Below are 21,005 nucleotides of genomic sequence, written 5' to 3'. Positions count from 1 at the left end.
GATTACAGTACCTACTGTCTCTTGAGGGGTACAGAACAGAATACTGCTGCCATTCATGGTTCTTTCCCAGAACAACCAAACTGCTCCCGGAGGGCCCACCATTAGCAAAGGCAGGATCCCGTTGAGGATCCAGAGGGGGTGCTGTAGACTGAACAGTTTCTGAACAGTGTGCTTGATAATTCTGCACTTTTCTATGGAGTTTCTGTAACCCTCTCTGTACAACCTCCATAATTCACTGGTGTCAAGACCATCAATTTTAGTGAGAGGTACGCCATCTTTCAATAAAGCTTTAAACAACTGTCCTCGAGACAGCCGATGCCCAGTATTTTTAGCACGTCAGGTGTCTCGGTTCTGTGTATTCTCCCAGGGGCCCCGTTGACGTTGGAATTCTCGATAACCCTGATGCTCCCAGGGAGTCCATTCTCCAAGGTCACCTCACTGATGCATTTTCTCAAGTACATCTCTAATGGGATTTCCTGCTTCACTCAGTAACAGAGTCACAAGAACATTCTTACAAGCCAGTGGAACAGTTCTAATGGTTTCACTTCATAGGCACAGACAATCGAAGTTGCATCAACACGGCCTACATTAATGGTCAGTTTCATTCCTTCTTCTTCAATAGCTGTATACCATCCCACAGAGTATACCACAGCCAGTCTGAACCTGGCCAGGAATTCTCTAGGGGGTATTTTGCCTTGCACCCCACAGCAGCTAAAGCCAAAAGATTAGTACTGTCATCATTAGTCCAAAACGCTTCCTGCTCCAGAGGGTCTGGACTCAGAGTTACAAACTTTCTGAAGTCAAAATTATCCAGGCTAACCCCTGATGCTCCCTGATCATGTAAATGTACCATACAAGGAAGCAGGGGCTCTCCTTGTCTCTGACTGAACCATGCAAGAATATCACTGATTTCTTGCTGTGTGAAATCTTCCATTGTAGATCTATTTACTGGTGGCTCACCCTCAGAAGATTCCACCTTCCTCCTGATGACTGGTCTCATCTGCAGAGTCATCTGAGGCACCAGCCCCATCAAACTCCGCAGGGTACCAGACATCATCATCCAAGTGATCAGGGTTACGGTGTACATCCACCTGTATAACCTCTGAGTGGACCTTCTTATGACTATTGTCCCTGTCTCTTCCCACGTTTACACTGGGCAACTTGTACTGTATCCTTCTCAGGTACAGTTTGAGAAGTGTCTAGTTTATCAGTAAGGAGCTTGTTTACAGATTCTAATGTCATAATCTGAGCTTGCATACAGGAACATTCAGCCAGTAAGTGATCTTTTGCTGGTGCTGTTTCTTATATGCTGTTAACAGGATCCATCCCCATCTCCTGAAAGTTACAGCATCCTGTGCCTTACTGGAGAATTTTTGAATATTTTCTAATACATCCTGCAGTTCAGACTCCATCAACTGCTTCTCTCACTGTTCACACGGTCCCCCAAATTTAATCCATTCGAGGGTCAGCAAACTATACACAGGATCTTCCCAACCAGGAACTTCAGACAGGGCCATCCTCATCGTCAATTTTGTTTTGCCAATTATTAGACCTAACATAAAGGACACCACCAGCAAAAAGATGAACCAATAATTTGATAATAATCTGATACAAAAGGGTCAGTACATGGGTGAGCACTGGGGGTACAAACAAGTCAGGCAGATTATACATAATCAACATCAATCCCACTGACCACAACAACAACACACAACCAACAACAGGTAGAATAAATGGTGAAATGCAGTCTCTCATAGAAGGGATAGGAGACAACTGAGTCAACAAGCCAAACACATAAAACCAAGGAAGCCACACACTGAATCTCTACACAGCCCACATTTACAAAAGCCAGACCTGACTGGAGCCCAGTCCCAGGGAGGCAGAAGGTCCTTCCCCAACAGGGAACTCTGCACAGGGCATCCACCTCACAGACAGACACTGCCCTGCCTGCAAGTGGTCCCAGCTTTTATTCCTAAGTGGGACACCTGACCCTTGGTTACTTAATGTGGGACACCTGGGGCTCATTTACCCAATGGCTCTCCCTACCAGGCTGGCTGCACCCTGGAGGGAAGCCTAAAGGCAAACTCATCCCCCTTTGTGAAGGGCTGTGGGAATCACCCATATGTCAACCTTAATTTGGGGCTTGGGGTTGAAACCCCAGCATTTCATGGATGTGGCCTGGGGTAGCAGCAGAAATTTCTTAATTGGACTTTTCTGGAGGTTTGGAACATCAGGTCCATGTCTTCATGTGGCATGACTAGGTTATGTGTGGTTATACAACAACTGAACATATTTCTGAAGCTTATTGGGTGGTAGATAGAGCAGGTAAGTAATTTAGGAATACAGAACAGGGGAAGGGGAGTTGAAGAGTCTAAAAGCCTTTTGCAGCTTCTGTCTCCAGCAGAAAGGCCCATGGCCAATAGGAAGTAACATAAGAGAAAGTAAATGCTTGCAACAGCATTTTACATATTTCCTGAGTCTTTCCAAAGACTAAGTTATCTCTGTATTGTGGAGACAAAATGTTATGATATGCTATAAAACTTAGGGATTTTTTTGGTGGTGGGGTGAAGAATATGGCAATATATTTCTCATCAAGCTCTGAGAACAGGGAACAAATGGTAAAACATCTGACTCTTCCACCAAGTCATTGTAAATGGTTAACAAAACAGTTTGTACAATGCTAAAGTACTCTATAAAATACACCATAATAAAAGTAATTATAGTTACAGTAAAGTAAAATGATGCAACAATGAAAGGTTAAACTTTATACCAAATTGTCTAACAGTGTATAACAACAGGAATTTCATTCCCTTCAAAACTTCAGCCGGAGACATTCTTTTCCTTACCATATTCTTTTCAAAGAATAAACCTTTCAGAGTCCCTACACCTGACATCTGATCCAGAGAGAAGTCCTTTGATTTCTGTTTATAGAAGTTCATTTTGGATGTATTTTCTGTGTCCTACTGTATGTTTAGAGCAGTGTCAGTGGCAATTATTAAAAAAAAAATACAGGGAAACTGTATATTCCTCTAAATGTCTAGAGGGCTAATGCATAGGGTCACAGTTGATTTGCATGATCAGTATCATGAGGAAGGTTTCTGTTTGATTCAACTTTTAAATCATATTTATGCCAAGAATATCCTTATTAAGAAACTTACTGTGTCACTTGAACTGTCTTTTCATGTACATGCTTACAGTTTACTAGTTTGGGCACTAATGAATCTTCCAAGTTTCAGGATGAATTATTCATTGTGAAGCCTAGTATCTGGGAGGGGAAAGTGTTGTTGATATGCCAGACTAAACTTACTTCTTTAAGAGTAGAAAAGAGCATAAACAAGTTTAATTGTCTGGAATAGAAAACACAGACAGGTTTCAAAGTCAGTGGTATCTTACATGGCCAGAGGAATCTAACACCAGGAAATCTATCTGCACATCTTAGTTTCTAGAATGATCTCCATTACAATTAAATCTAGAGTAGGTTCTATTTATAGGCATTTAAGGTTAGCTTACTGGCACATTTTAGGAGATAAATATTTGAACATTGCTAATAAAAAAATTGTGACTATCCATGCTCAACAGTTTTCATTTTTCTGAGGACAAACTATCACTCCATAGTGCAAAACTATGTGGAATATGAGTTTACAAGGTACGTTGTCTGTTAATGACTCCTAGATAAAAGTTGTCATTCACCCTCCTTCTTTAGCGCCCTCCCCATGCAACCCACCCGGGGTGAGTATCCTCCCTTGTTGTGCCAGCATGAACTTTACAGCTACACTGCAGAAGCAGTTGTGGAGCAGGAACCAGCTTTCCAGTTTGCAGTGCGTTACCAGGTTGTCAGGTGGAGTGGGAGTGTGAAAATCCACTCTAGGAGAGGCATCCACATTTTTCCTGGTATGCAGCAGCAGCAAATTTGTACTGAAAATAAAATCATTTTAAATTACTTTGGAAATACAAAGACCATTGGTGATGTTTCTGCTGTGAAGAACTTTGCAACATGGTTGTAGGTACCACAGTCACTTGGGTACTTCTGAAAATGTTCTTCTTGCTTTGAAAAGTCTTTCTTCCTACTACTTATTGGCAAGCATGAATTCCTGCATTAATCCATTTATCATGCTCAAGAGCTGGAGATCTAATGAAGAAAGGTTCTCCTGGGGAGTTAAAAATATATATTTTAAAGGAGAGAAAATAATCATCCTCTGTGAAAGAAAGAAGGGCTCACACAGCCCTGCTCTCTTAGGAAGGATATTTAGCAATAGATATAGAAGGCGGCTAACCATAGCACAACTGCACATGCACAGTCTCAAAACCATCCCTTCACAGAAATGCTTCCACAAGCAGTGCTTCATGTTTTTCATGCTACTGTTGATAGCATTCTTGTTTTCTTCTTTAAGTGATTATTCATTCAGTTGCCCTGATGCCAGAGTTGTTTCTGCACAGAAGCATCCATCCCATGCCAAGACCACCTCAATGCCCACATACTACCTGGAGACACCTCTGCTGCCTTGCATACAAAGGTTGGAAAGAAGCAGCTGCCAACTCACTGCTCTGGCCCACCAGCCCCATTGGCTTTTGCTAGTCTGGCAGGCTGAGTAAAAAGAGGGAAGGAGAACTGAGGGACGATTATGTCCCTGTAAAAAGCTATAAAGCCAGAGGGAACTTGTTCATTTGGTCTGTTGCTTGCAGAATGACTTGTTTCCATCCATCTTTCTTATCCTTCCTCAGTTAGTCCCTGCTATAAAATATGGGGCTAATAAATTTACTGCAATAGCACTGTTTCATCTGCTTGTCCCGTTTCTGTACCTATGCTAAGGGGACCATAAATCATAAAGGGTCAGGCCAGGGAACAGCTGGGCATGTGTGTAATGCCTAAGACAGGCTCTATCCTTAGCCACCACATTAATAAATATGAGTAGTGTAATATGAATTATTAAGTACCTAGTTCATTATATTACTTAAAATATGCCACAGAATTTGCAAGAGCATCATAAAGATTCTTTGTCTTTATAAACACCTTAGATTATTATCTTGGAATTAAGTTTTTAGAATAAAATAAATATATACTGAAAGTGGAAGCTTGTGTACAAGCTAAGGAGAGAACATGAGATTTGCCCTTAATGAATCTGAAATTCTCAACATTATTGCTATGCAACAAACTGAAGAAGATGTAAACATTTTAAGTATAATTTGTCTTCTGAGAAAAGTCATATTTAAAATCATATTTAAAATCCACTGCTAGTTTGCAACAGAAGAAAAATTGATATATCTAGAATGGTCTGTTGAGCAGAGAGAATTATTCACATTAATGTTATTTAGAGAACTTCAGTTAGTTGTTTTCTATATAGCCATTATCTCTAATTATCACTTTTTTTGATCAGGATAAAATAAAACCCACATCACTTTTTCTGAACCTATTAAACTTTTATGCTTTTTGAATAAATTTTACTATATTGTATCTTTTTATCAGACAGGTATGGTGAGGTTTCGTAAAATACAGATTTTTTTTAACACATACATATGATATAAAATTCAAGAAACAATGGTGAATTATTTTATTACAAATGATAATACAGTGGCTTACATGACAAAAATACATACTCTGCAATTTGAACTGAATTGGCCTTCAATCCTGTAAGACATATAATTACACATACAAAAACAAGTAAACTCACTGAATCTGCATTTCAGAGAGTAAGGCCATGTTGTAAAAACCTACCCATTGAGATAATTATATTCTTTTTGAAAAGAACCTTTCAAATGCATTTCTCCAAAATAAGTGGTTAAAAAAACAAATTTAGGATTTTTGTTGAATAATTTTCGCTGATACGGTATTTCTATAAAGAGGGAGCCATGGGTAAATATTAATATCTAATGTAAAGAGATTTAAAGACCTTAATGAAAATTTTCAGGGGTGAATTAATGATGGCCCCCAAAGGGTCTGATATAGTATTTTTAATTTTATTCTGGAAACATATAAAACAGGCATACTTTCAAATAATGTTATAAAATCTTTAAACAGTTGTGGCTTGTTTGTGTTTAACACAAACTACCACTTGCTGTGCAAATGACAATATTTATATCTGAAAGATTTTGGTTTTAGCCTACATATATTTCAGTCAGATAAATAAATCTCAAGGATTATGTTTCAGCAAATAAATTCTTTGTAAACATAGTTTCAGAAAGAGTCATGGTTAGCTCTGTCCACCTTATAGCATGTTGCATGACTGTGAAATCTTTAAGCTCTGTATATTCACGAATAGATAATGGAAATAGAGGGTGATTTTCTAGACTGGGACAAAAAAACAAGGAGTTTAATTCCTGTTTGTTTCACTCTGACCTTCATTAAGCTTTACATGAACCAGTCATTTGTTTCAGATGCAGGATGCTTTGTGAAAATCCAGTTCAGAATATTTGAATATCAATGACTGGAAAAAGCATGATGGTCTAACTTTTGCATGTATAGTTATTGGCAATATATCTATGCCATTCATTTTTATTGCTGTGTAGCTTTGGCTTCTAGCAGATTACCTAGTTAGCTAAATCCTTGCTAAATATTTGTTTTTATCCAATCTTGTTTACATGTACAAATCCTGACTATACAGAATTTTGCATATGGCATCTCTGCAGTATTTGGGAGACAAAAGTTTCTGCAATATGAGTCCACCATCTCATGGCCCCACAGCTGTTCTTGTCTGTGGGCTGGCAGCATGGTGGGTGCCCTGTGATCACTGGATTGCGAAGAGCTATCAACAGCCACTGCCCTTGGGGAGAAGATTTGCACGTGATTTTCTCCCAGAAGCAGCAGGTAGAAACTGGGAAGGGAAGTGGCTATTAGAAATGAGAACCTTTAGTGTGCTCAAAAGCCTCATTCCAGCTCTGCAGATTGCCATTTTGATTCACCAGATCTATACTTATGATAGCCAGTGAGCTTGCCCCCAGCATGAAAATGCCCTCTCATTTATTTGCTGATTTTATCTCAGCAGATAAATGTTGCTGATGTTATAGCAGCCAAGTGATGCTGCTGGAAATGAAGCTCACAGTCCTCCTTCAACACCTCTCAGGTACCAAGAGCCTGTGCAGTGGACGACGGTATGGATCCATATCTGCCGGACATAGAGATCTTCTGAATATAAAGTCTATTTAAAAAGACACTGGTATGTTGTTCTTTAAAGCAAAAATTAAAAATTCTGTGAGAAAGAGAAATGCAAATTACCAATGTAAAGTGATTATATGCAACATGATTGAGCTGCAGTGAGCTTACAAGATTCAAGATCTTTTGTGCTATGTAAAAATAGGTTAATTTGTATAATGTTGGAAGGAAAAATCAAGCTGTGACTCTCAAAGTGATATTTTTTTTTTTAAATTTAATTTGGCTTCTTCAGCTTTTCCTTTAATTGAGCTGAGAAGAATAAAAATTAAACAAATGTCAAAGTCTGTATCAAGCTGTTACAGCTAATAGGCATAGCAGGAAACTTTGTAATAGTAATACTTTAAATCAAACTTATTGGCAGAAAGCAAGCAATTGGTGTTATTAGAGAACTTTCCATGAGAATTGTTTTTGAATGGAAAAATGTTCTTCTCACAAACATGAAATTTTCCCTAGTAAAATTTTAGTTTTGTCAAAAAAAAATTATTATTCTTCAGAAAAATTTAAAATGTCTGCATCCAACTATTTATGTAGCCTTTTAAATAACTCATGACCCCATATTGATATGAGCAGAAAACTTGCCAGGTGTAAAATTACATCAGTGTTGTTTAAATTTGATTTTTCTGATTTTTTTTCTTTATTTTTCAGTCTGACAAAAAATGTAAATCCATTTAAATTTTTGAAATATTCATGAGAAGAAATAGTCATCTTTTACAAACAGATACAACTCTCTGGCTGGAAATGCTAGGTTTAATGATCATTATTATTAATTTTAACAAATTTTTATGGGCATTTTAATATTTTTTTACAATTTTAATACAATCTATCAAAAATATCTGTCAACATTTTATCTTCAATTGAGTTTTTCTCTTTTTCTTTTTTTTCCATTTCCCATTTTCCCTTTGCCAAGGAAAAAAAAAAAAAAAAAGTTATGTTTCATGAAAATCAAAAGAATACTGACAAATAAATAAACATGCTTTCTGAAATGTGAATAAATGTATAATCTTTGAAGGTTTTTGTCACACCTTTTTTTTAGATGAGTAAAAAGAATTGCAAGAAAAAGCACTGCTTTCCACAAAGATGGAAAAACACAGAGATAAATAAAAAAAAATATGTCTTTTGTCATTTTCCCAGCTCCACCATGACTGGGAGTGGAACTCATCCCATTTAAGTCAATGTCAAGTACACCAAGAATTACATTCTTATTTTTTTAAATACTCAAGAACTGCTTTAGTATCCCAGAGCTATTTTCCAAAAAGTAGGCTATCCATTGACTTGTGTGGAGTCAAATACTCCCCCCACAAATGTTCCACTCAGCACACCTTCATCCTAAACAATGAAATACCTTATTAGTGCTGAACAGCGCAGTCAGGCTTCATTATGAAATTTAGTGAAAACCTGAGCCTTTGAGCATCTTCAAAGGATTACTCTGTTTCTATTCAGTAAACACTTTAATAATAGGCAATAATCCTGCCTTTAGCTCAAGCTTCACTGCAGAAATTAATATCTCAACAAATATTACACTATGACTGTATTTGCGGCTTTGTCATCCAAATTAAGTAACAAATGTGAACTTGGCAGATGCCATCTGGTTAATTCGATTACAATCAATAATGAAGTAATGTGTAAAAGTATTATGAGAAAGAAACCTATAAGCATCTTGACTAATGAAAATCTGAATACAAATGACATCAGCTATGTCCTTAGTTAAATTACAACATCTGCAACCTCAATAAAGAGGATAAAATTTGGCTGATGTAAATAAGCATAAAAATAACTTCATTTTTAAAAAGAAAACATAATAAACTAATTTCATTTCTTCTCTGGATAGAAATTCAATGTGATGGAGAAGGAATACCTGCACAGAGTTCAGAACAAATTTGGCAAAACATTTGCTATAGAATCTCATTAAATATTCTATGAAAGATTGATTTAAGTTGTTTTGGACACAAATGCACAAGAAAAAAAAACAAAATTGGGATCTCCTATGCATGCACAGGATGTGCTGTACTTTATTAGAAAATTTGTTGCTTGTGTGTTGCCAACACGTTTCCAAAAGCAAGGTCTAGACTGGTGTCTGCTCTGCCCTTGATACTGCATTTGAAATAAATCCTTGTCACACTCTGCAAAGTACTTTAAACCAAATGCACCTTACTGCTAAGCTGATGGTGGTGGGTTTGTGGTTTATAATGTCTGCTCTGGTTTCCCCCTTTAAGTTAAGCATCAACATCTTTTCTCTCTTACATCCCTATGTTTTCTCTCAACTGTGCAGGAAAGTATTGTGTGTGTTGACCACAAGTGCTAGCAAATTGATTATGAATTGGCCAAGGGACCAAACACTGAACAGTAATGAAAACTGTGACACCAGCCTGAGCTTCCTGTGAATGCTCCATATTATTTATGAAGATGTTAAAAACTGATTGCCTCTTGCAACATTGTCCATGGGAGGAGCACCACAAAGAGTGCAAAATCTGATGTTTTTCTGTTAATTATCACATGAACGAGAAACACAGAGTTCTTTTAACGTATGGGTGACAGCAAGGAAAGAAAACACTGGTTCTAAAGGAAGAGCAGCAACTTTTACGGTCACATTTATCTGCCTCCACCCCCTTTTCTGTGTCCAAACCTTCACTGAGTCAATGCAGCTTTCAACACGCAGTGTGTGCCTGAGAGTACAGCAGGGGCCAGCCGTTACCAGCACTAACATCACCGTGACCCTGGGACACATCCAACTGCAGTGGCAGCCCCTCATGCCTTCCTCAGCTCTGCACCACTGAGACACACCACCAGGACAGGCCACTCGCAGGCACCTGCACATCTACCCCCATACATCATATATGCACCTGGCAGAAGGCCTATTTTAATATTTCAGAGAGGATGGAGTATAGCTGAGCCCCTACCTCACTCTCTGAATGTCCCCTCTGTATTATTCTGTGGGCATCCCTTTGTAATCCTTAGAACTTGGTTTTCAAAGAGGAATCCAGCATAAGTCACTGTCATGTCATTTACTGTGAACATAAAATTTTTTGACACTGCCTGCTAAACTATTTATTAAGAGCTCATTAATTTGCTTTTACTCCAGGAAGAATGGCTTAATTCTTCATGCTGGTGAACTGAAGCCTGGCACAACAACAAGGCCTGAAGTTCTGTTTGATTATCTCTGTTAACATACAAAACAAGCACAGTTTTCTAAAAGATTTTTTCAGCTTGGAAATATTTGAAATTTCTGCTGGCTGAATCGGTCTGTGAAACTCTGGCATTTCTGTGAAGCTTCAAGACTCCCCAACCTGAAATTTTGCCACTTTTTATGAATTGTGGAGACGATCTGTAATTATGTCAGCAGGTTCAGATAAGAGTTTATTCCAGTATTAAAATAGCTTTCTTAACCTTTTCTTTGTCCCTTGACTATTTCATTCTCTACATCCTTTTCGCATGAGGATTTCCACATTAAAGGAGGAAAAATCACTGCTCTGGCAGATTTTCAGCTGAATTAGTTAGATTTTCTTATGATACAATATTAGGCACAGAACCTGCCTTGATGATGGCAGTCTCAATCTGCTACCTCCGTGCATAAGAAGTCTAAATCTAGACTCAAGGTGAACAGCAGTGAGCTAGACATTGAAGGCTGGCTCTGCACACATATAGACTAAATGTTTAAACATGTTTTGTAATATTGCCAGTATCTACTTTGGTCAAATTAATGACCACACAGTGAGACAATACAATCTTTGGAAAACATTTCTGCAAATTAAAGTAGAGAGCATATTAAAGATTTTACCTGGAGCAAATCAACATCTCCTTTGATTCTGGCAAAGCTTCACTAAGACCCTTCACTCACCCACACACTCATAGTGTGAGTGATTTGATGTCGGGTATATTGCTATCAGTTTAACTCTAAATAAGCAGAACTCTGGACCTTCTGTACATCATATATAACTTCCAAAATTATTGTGCTCTGGATGCGTAAATGTGCCCTGAATCCCTTGGTGTAGACTGTAACTTGCCCCACACATGTCTGAGTGGTGTAGCCATGCTCCCTGAGCTAAAAGTCAGTCCCTGAATTTACCAGTCACTAATCCCCTGACTATGATTGACTTCTGTGTGTATGTATTTACTCAGGGTATTTCTCCAAGACAGTCCTTAATAGGGTGTACAACAGGAAAAGAAATATCTCTGAACCTCTCAGTGAAACAGAGGACTTCAGCAGAGGACACAGTCTAGATTTGTGTCTTGGTAACAATGCAGGAAATACAATAATGCTTGTCAAATTCTAGATAATACTGAGGCAGATCAAACAGAGAGTGAATTCCTTTAAATTCCATCCGGGTTTTAGTCATTTTGCAGTAGCTCTGCATTTAGGGGGGGAAAAAAAAAATAACCCTCAGGCTAGAAATCTTAGTACACGACAAATACCATTTTAGAAAAACTTGTCTTGCTGTCAGTTCACCCAGGAGAAAGATAAACTGAAATACATTTTAGAACTTAAATTCCTAGCATTTTGGTCATTTAGTAAATAGTTTCTTAGATATTGTAGATATTTCTTACTTGGGCAACGTTTCATATTCAGCCCGTTTGAAAAGACTGAAAACCACAGAAACATAGCTAAACCTCTCAGTTTTCACCTCTCATCTTGCCTTTATCAGGTTATGATAAACATGAGGCCACATCCTCATCACCCAGTCTGCACAGATCCTGTTGATGCCGACAGGCAGAGCACAACAGGTCCGATGAAGTGACTGAGAAGCCCCCTGGATGTCAGTAGCAGCAGGCCCAGCTCCTACACTTTAAATTGCATTGCCTCTGGACAAAAATATCCCAAACACCAACATGGGAAACAAATGAGCTCCCACCACAGTGGAAAAGAACCGCCATTTCTTTATGAAAAACTTTCTCTTCTGCTTGTTACTTTCAATATTTCCTGTTCGTCCAAGAAATTGAAGGGCACCATTAAAATTCAAGACAGCATATAACTGGCAATGATACCCATGCACCGAGTTGAGCAGCTGTGTGATAAAATGACTAAACGTCTGACCACATCTCCACCTCCTGCCCACTAACCCACCTCTCCTGGAGTTATTTATCCTGATGTTCCTGATCCCGGGGCAGCATTGCACAGCTGCAGCATCATAATGCATTAAATGTAAAAAAAAAAAAAAAAAAAAAAAATTAAAAAAAAAAAAAAAAATTATAAAAAGTTGTGAAGAACATCCTGCAAGGACACATTTTACACTTGTTTTCCAGGTACAGTAAGTGCTTAATTGTGCACCTGCAAGATTGTGCAGGCCTGATGCCTGGGATGGACAGTATCCTGGAGATAAGTTTAGTCTGAAATTTTATAGTCTGTGAAGGAAAGGGAAGGTTATGCTTAGAAAAAGTGGAGAAACTCTTCTTATTTCAGATTATTTTCTCCCTATCGGGAAGTGAATTAACTGCAAAGTGTGTAAAGTATTTGTGTGTCTATATAACTGTATACACACATATACATAAATACACACACACATACCCAGAGCCCCCAGCTCAGGAATGCCCTGCTGTTTTACAGACTGGACACACTTCTGGGATATCTGCCAGGACACACTTTGTTTAAATATTTCCCGAGGGAAATCCTTGACCTGTGGCTGCAAGCTGCAAGCAGAGGAGCTGCCCCATGCTGCCATCTGCCAGGGCTGTTGTGGCAGAGGGCTGGAGACCTCAAACAAATGGGGCTGGGCCACAACCAAATGCATGCCCTCATGCAGGCTGTGCTCACCCATGCTCTTTCCCATCTTTACAGCACAATTTCAGCCCCTGGGAACCTGTCAGCATCTCCTGCACATGCAATGGTTATTTCTGAGGATTATCTATTGAACACATTGTTATAGATTTGTGGTGCTCTTAAGTGTCTTCTGCTGACCCAGCTTGATCTTAGGCTATTTATTTTAGTGGTTTGAAGAGGGACTGTGCTCTCAGACTGGTACAGAGTAACCACATGAAAGGGAAGTCACCCTCCTACTATTCCTGCGTGAGCAAGGGATGGTTATGATTAGGGACAAAAAAAAACTATTTGCAGCATTAATGTATATCTATGACATTATTCCTATAGCCTGATTTTTAGAAATGTGTTTGTTATTTGGAGTAATTGAATGAAAATTCTTTGGAAACCTGTTTCAAACTATGAGACACTTGCAAACGCTTCACATTGCATGCAGTGTTTCTCCTTTGTAACTGCTCCGTTCTTCATGTTGTGCTATCCATCGCCACAGTCATATAGTATTGTTTTCATCTCTGTGTGGATGGGCCCAGGACCACAAAAATCTTTGAAGATAGTTGTGTGAACATTCTCAGAGGGAATCTGCATGCAAAAAATGTGGTTTTTTTCCAGAGTGTATACATTGCTACCCCTTCACAAGAAAGTCCTAAAGAAAAAAAATTTCCTTCTATGAACACATGCAAGGCATAAATAAAAGGGACCAGAAATACCACTAGTGTGTATTTTGTATTCTGCATTTGAATGTAATTCTTTTTAGTGTTACCCTAGTTTCAATGTTTGTATCATTATGAAAACAGTTTTCATATTTTAGACAATCCTTTTTTCAGACAGTTCTCCATTGTCTGAAACCCATACCCATTCTAGCCTTCCAGCATATATTTTCTGTTCTCCAGAGAGGCTAAATTAGTCTGTCTGCCCAAACTGTGTTGCTTATCTGCCATAGAATTTCTCTGAAGATAAGAATTTCGATTCCATGGGTCTTTCCTCTTTCACAAAACTATAACAATTTTCAGAAAAGAAACTTTTACATGTCGATTTTTTTGTCCTGCATTGCTTTTAAATCTTAACATAAACAATATTTTGTCTGTCCCCTATCCGTCCTCCTCTTAATAGACAAAATAAAGCATAAGTTGCTGTTAAGTGATTCACCCTCTGCTGAGGTTGAATTTTGTGCTCTCTGCATGAAGAGCATATTCTATTATACCTGTTAATTCTTTTTCTACACTCATTTTCTGGAAACACACATTCAATGTCTTGTTCCAGGGGGACATGTACTGATGACTAATTTTACACGAGTTCCTACTGTAGTGTGTATCTGCTGTTTCATTTCCTTCTTGCTAATGCCTACAAATACGGCTCTCTTTATCTGCAGCTCTCTGGGAATGCTTGTGAAATTCAGCTTCTGAAAAGGATTTGTGGCATAATATCTCAGCTGGAGATATTGTAAGATAATACTTTTTTTATAGCAACATGAAAGAAATTAGCCCATATATCCTGTGGGATGTTGTGAAAGCAGTTGAGAGGGACAAACTAATTACACTATCTCCTCAGCAGAAAACAGACAGATTAGAAGAGCTACATCAGTCCAAAATTGTCTGGAAAACTCACATGTGATTATATCCTTCTTGTAAATAGAATGTCTTCAGTTAAATTGATAAACCTGAAACCAGGATGCTTAAAATCAGTAAAACAGGAAAGGACTCAAGTGGAATTTTTAAAAGGCATACAAATAATTTGGTCTATTTTTTTTTGTGTGTTTGGAAATCACTAAAAGCTTCCAACCTAAATTATGAACACTCCTGCCCAGGTTGTAGTATTTAGTATTCTTTTAGTTATGATTATACTGAGTATCTTCCAGTCTGATGTATTCATAATCACTAGATGTGAGCAATTATTTGAAAGAATTACTTAAAAGGCAAGTACTGGAAGTATTGTGGAGTAACTATTGACACTTGTTGGATTTTTTTATGTGTTTTCACTCTCCCCATATATCTGCTCTCTCTCCCTGTGTAAATATAAGTGTTTTCATAGATAGATAGATACAGATATTAGGAACACATTAAGTTTATGTACATATAAACTTGCAGGGATTTATCTCTTGCAGTCTCCAGAACCCGTACTTGTTAGAGAAGATTTAATTTGGTGCAGTAAGTCTCTGCAAGAGCTTGTAAGCTCACTGTATTATTCTTGGTTAAAGACATGCAAGAATTTTTTTAACAGAAAATTGAAAAGATAATCATGTCTGAGTACTGATGTATTTCTCCATCTCTGTATCTTTTACATGTAGTGAATGACTGCTACAAAAAGGATATTTAGCATTTGCTGCAATTAATCTCACTGAATTCTGTCTAATTAGAAGGAATAGACATGTTTTCATTACTGTCTACATGCCTGGTCTTACTTTAAAAATACTGCCATTGACTTCAGTGGAACCCCAGCATTAGTATGTATAAAGCTCGAATAATGAGCCTCCGGTCTAGATTTCTTTTGCATGCCATGGGATCACAGAGTAATTTGGGTTGGAAGAGATCCACAGAGGTCACCTCGGCCAACTTCCAAGTTAGATCCAACTCAGAAGTTAGACCAGCTTGCACAAGGTCTTTGTGCTATATGTGGATGAGAGGACGTTGTTCAGTCAAGATCCATTCAGGCTACTCTCATGGTTCTTATGATTAAAACACAGGGGTACTTTGGTATCATCTATTTAGCACAAATAAGCAGTGTTGAGTTGAAACTCAGCTACAGATTAAAGCAGCAACATTTCCAAGATCACACAAGAGATGTCTAGAAGATGAACCAAAGTTTAGTCACTTAGATGTGTTATTTCACTTTAAAAGCACTAAAGATAGAAAACTTTTTAAGGACAGGCCATATCTATGTTTAATTACTTTTCAGTGAATCAAAAGAGTCATGTTTGCTGTCTGCACTTCTCATTTTTCAGGCTATGGCATGACTGTCCCTTCAGTTCTTCACGCTATCCCTCTCTTGCACCTGCAATTTTTCCACGATACCGTTACCTGTACTGGAAGAATCAATTACCTCTTCTGTGTTAATGGTCTCTGCCAGCAGTTTATTCCTATGGATATGAACTTCAGTTTTCTTTCTCTGATGAAGAAGGGAAAGTCTTCTTCAAAAGGAAGAAGATAAACAATGAGACAAAAGTCAGCATAAGCCACAGTGGCTTTGCCACGCTGGCATATACTTGTGTGTTGTGGCAGTGGAAGGACTAGTGAGATAGAGAGGCACATCCACCCAGGTGTTGGACAGCATGAGGGAAAGGTGTTCACATTTACTGGAAAGTTTCAGAAATTGTGGAAATCTTTAGTGTCACAAACTGTGCTAGACAAAGATAAGTCCAGCAAGTATAATGTGAGGTAAGGGAGACATTGGAAGGGGTATTAAAAGTTAAGCCAAGCACTACAGAACACAGGAATAGAGACGTGATGTGATCAGAGCAAGATAGTGGTAAAATTATCTCCCTTCTTATTTCTTCAAGTGTATTACTAAATATAATAATAGAATCATAGAATACCATGTTAGAAGGGACCTCAGGGATCATATATAATGTTTTTATTTATATTACATTTTTCTTTATGTTCTCCATTTTCCATTCTCCCAAGAACAAACAATTTGCTTTAAAATTAATTGTGTTTAAAAGCTGTATTCATACAATTATTAGAGATTGGAGATAATCAACCCAGGTATTTATCTGATGCATTGTTGTTATAAAGACTTCTTCCCCAGTGTAGAGAAAAATTATTCCTCCCTTTCCATATCTCTATCTCCTGTGGGCTTAATCTGCCTGAAAGGAACAACAATGGTTTCATTTCTCCCTTTGATCCAGAAAAATCTGGATCTGCAAAACCGAGTTACTTCCTGATAACATGAGCTTTGACAACAGTCCAGGCTATCTGGGACTAATTTAAACAGTTTTAGGGAGGCAGTCATCAACTAACACAAGATGTTGTATACAAGGCCAGGGGCAGAGTAGCCTGCAGTTAACTTCAAGACTTTGGTTTAGGTGATAGTTAAAATATACTCAGAAACTTTGGGTGGCTGCTGTTAACAGGGCTTGACCTTTCCAGCTGTGTTTCAGTAGTTTTGTTCTTGGGATACAATGAGAGAGAGCACAAGGCAAGGTTCACAGTGGCCATAATTTATATTACCCTGCAACAGCACCCCTGGCAATCAATGTTGTTGATTTCAAATCTCTTGATTGTACATATTGTCTGCTCCTTCAAGTTTCCTACTGGGTATCCTAAGCATACCCGAGTTGTAGTACCTGAGCTTCAGAGTGAACCTTAATGCCGCCATCATTCACCAGCTGAGCAGGCCACTTTGAGAAACATTTCTGGTCTGTTCACAAAATAGCAGTGGACAGTCCCCACTGCCCTATAAATCAGTAAATGCCAGCAGGGCAAGAATCTTTCTCACAGCATCTCTGTCGCCTATTCTGTGTCTGGCCCAGAGGTGCTGGTTCATATCTTTCCTAAACAGTGGGAGATGATCTAGCTCACTTCATTGATTGAGCCCCCAAATATTCCAGATCCTTGATAACTGACTAATGAGTTTAAAACTGCAGAGAAAGCTTGATTCTTTTACATTTAAGCAGCTCCTGCTGAGAAAACATCCCCTTTGGCATGCAGGCCAGCTGCTCTGACAACAAGAAGCCATGGGAGAATCTGGATTTAAGAATACCAGTTTGTTAGATTAATTCTCCCTTAACGGCGCTCAGCATGCGTCAAAACACTGTTTGAAGAAATTTTATTTTGTCCGACTTTTGGGCTTGGCTGTTTTTACTTCCTCAGTGCTCCTTGCATCACTACTGCTGTCTGGTTAACTTGCAGCTTTCCTCCAGTCCCAGCACTGCCTGCCCCACAACCCCATGTAGCAAGGTGCCTTCACATCTGGAAAAGGTAGAAAACTCTTTTCTACTTCTGGCCTTCATGCTAATTTGTTGAAAGCATTCATCCTTTCTGACACCTCTGTGCTGTAAGCCTTTCCCCTCCTGAGGCTGTAGCGGTGCCGGTAACTTGGCTATCACTGCCCTGAAGCAAACATCCTTCAGCAGTGCCTGCAATGCTGCTCTTCCCTGGGTACCACTTAGCAATACAGCTGTGTGATGAGGAGTGTGAGAAGAAGGAGTAGCATGTGCAAACGCTCTGTCTAATGTAGGCATCAGTAATACAGGGAGTTCCCAAATTGCAGGGAGAAAGTCAATTCTTATCAAGAAAGCTGTGAGTGCTGGGCTTTTCACAGATGTTTTGTGGAGATTCTGCTGGAGCTTATTACACTTTCTCCCCATATCCTTTATGAAAGATTATCACAAACAAGAATATCATTCTCTCTGAACAAGGACTGCATCAAGTTTAAGAAACAGATAGTTAATTGATTCTCTTGAAACAACAGAGTTTTAATTGATTCTGTTGAAACAACGGACCCATTACAAGATTACATATGAAAGGGAAACTGGCTGTGACAGGCAGGTGTTCTAAACTGTAAAGTTCTGTTACTCTTCAATAATAAAAAACAAGTGACATAAAGATATAAGCACACTTATGTGACTACCTTTCTCTGTCATCTAGCTTTAATAATTATTTGCAAAGCAAAATAAGGAGAAAAAAAAAAAAAAAGATACTTCTTTCTAGAGCCTATTCTGTCGTGATTTTAGATTGCTATTCAAACTGTGCTAGAAACAATGTACTTGTAAAAATAATGTCAGTTAGATTTCAAGGATACTGGTTTGAATTTGGGCCATGGTGTCCTAAGGTCCAAACTCTGCTCCAGTATCTCAGAATTTAGGACAGAGGCCTTTTCTCCTGCATTCAAACTGACATTTTTCTTGATCCAAAACAGAACCTCAACATCTTCCTTCTCTCACCAAAAAGTAGAGGAATGATGTATGTTTTAACAGAACTGTGGTATATGTGTTAATCATAGCACAGCACTGTTCCTTAACATGAGCAAAATAAAAATTATTTCCTGTGAGTAAATTCCAAACCCATTCAAATCATTAAGTCTTTTAAGCCAATTTTTCCTTTAAAGTTCAATTGGTTATATTCTGACCTTTCCACAAATATCATTTGGTTAAGGAAAGAATGTACAGCATCTTGATTGCATGAATGATTGAAAACTTCACAGTGTTCTGAGGTGACAAAAAAGTTATAAAAATAAAATAAATACCTAGAAGACTACTTGTCTGAAAATCTGTAGAGAATATGGAAAAAAAAATATGTGTTGTATTGTATTGTATTGTACTGTATTGTATCGATTCTCATACCACCCATTCTGTTAGCCCAAAGACCAATTCCCATTCATGTTTTGCACTCTGAAATCACTCAGTAACAATCAGCTTCCAGAGCACCGTTCTTGAGACTATTAATGTAAACATTTTGAAACATAGTCGCTTTCTTCTCCTTTTTTTTTATTCAGTTGAATGTCAAATGGCTTTCATGTACATAAAAATATGGCTTCTAGCATACAGCCTACAAGATCTAATGCTCTTCTGTAAACCGCATCATGTACCATTAGAAGTTGTTGTGAAAATCCATAGAGATTCCAAGGTCAAAGCCAAAGAAATAAGTTATTGAGTTTCATACAAATCTGTAGAAAAAAAAATACTATATGGATGAATTTGTTCTAATTTGCTACTTCAAGCCCTCTTTTTTTGTCTTGTGTTTTGTTGTACCAGCAGCATTCATTTTTTACAGCACTGTTCTACTTAATTTTTACACAAATTTGCAGTTGAACCATATGTTTCACTGGCTTTGCCTATCAAACCAATGGAGTCATTCATCAGTGACCCCACTCACAGCTGCATTACTCTCTTCTAATAGCAAGTTTAGAATACGGCCAGATTCATGACCAAAACCACCACCAAAACCTCCTGGGAGTTGCCTCCACGCATTGCCTTCTGGATATTTTTTAGACTGAAAAGACAATACCCTAATTACAACATTTTTCAACTTGGCTTGGGTTATTGTAGTGTGATGTAAAAAATAAAATTAGACAATCATCTGTTTTTGTTTAAGGTTTATAAGAAAAACTGAAAAACTGAGGGGCAACACCTCAGCAGGCAGAAAGCAATTTGGTATGTTCCAATTTGATTACGGTAATCACCTGCAGTTACTTTCTTTCATACTTTGTTCTCATCCTCTTTGATATACTCTCCCTTCTGTTCCATTTGCTGAGAGTACAAGTACTCTTGAGCCAAAAAGCCAGACTTGTCACATGAAAACTGGTACCAAGCAGTCAATTGCAAAGTATTTAATACTGCTGAAATTTCTGCTAATTAGTAACTCTGCTACTCAACTGGGTTTTGATACCTGAAGTAATTTCTCCATCTGACAGACCAGTTTTCAGCTTTTCCTTCTTTAAAACACAGGATTTCTCAGCATCAGTATTGGTGAAGAATGTTTTCTTCTACCAAAGCATGAAGAACATTGCACATAACTAAAACAAAGGAAATTCACAGAATTCATACCGATGCCTGAAATATAAAAAGCAGTTGTCTATGTTTTCAGCACCTTTGTGTTAACGCCTGCTTAGCCATTCTGCTACATTTTTACATTCTTGGGTTTTGCTCCATGTAATCAGCTGCAATGCAAAGGAATGTGTAATGAATATAAAAACATGTATCAAGAGTGATAAATGAATCCTAAGTGATTTTGCAACCATGTCAACATATATTCAAATAACAAAACTCTACAGAGTGTTTATATCTCATTAACATGGGTACAAGAATATCACCAGTTCATGAACACTGCAGATTTTGCAGTTTCATCAGTGCCTTTATGTAATTTGTTTGCATTTATAGATTACATTTTTAACATATAAGTATCTCGGTTTTTCTTTCATCTGTCACTTCAAGTCAAGGAAGTGTTTTCAGTCTTGATAAAAGAATCTCCAATTAAACAAAGATTGTAGATATTTGTGTGTAGGGCCATCAGAGAAGTTTATTCACTAATACATATAAATCATGATAGGATACGTGACAAAATCACAAAGACAAAGTTTAGAGATTAGATATGAGAAAGAGTTCTAATAGAGTTGCACCAGAAATAAAGTTGTCAATTTATGTCTAAATAAATAATCATCGGGGGGGGGGGGGGGGGG

The sequence above is a fragment of the Athene cunicularia genome, assembly GCF_003259725.1.
Source record: "Athene cunicularia isolate RWA chromosome 3 unlocalized genomic scaffold, athCun1 chr3_part1, whole genome shotgun sequence".
In the NCBI taxonomy this organism is placed as follows: domain Eukaryota; kingdom Metazoa; phylum Chordata; class Aves; order Strigiformes; family Strigidae; genus Athene; species Athene cunicularia.
Note: the sequence above shows the minus strand (reverse complement) of the source record.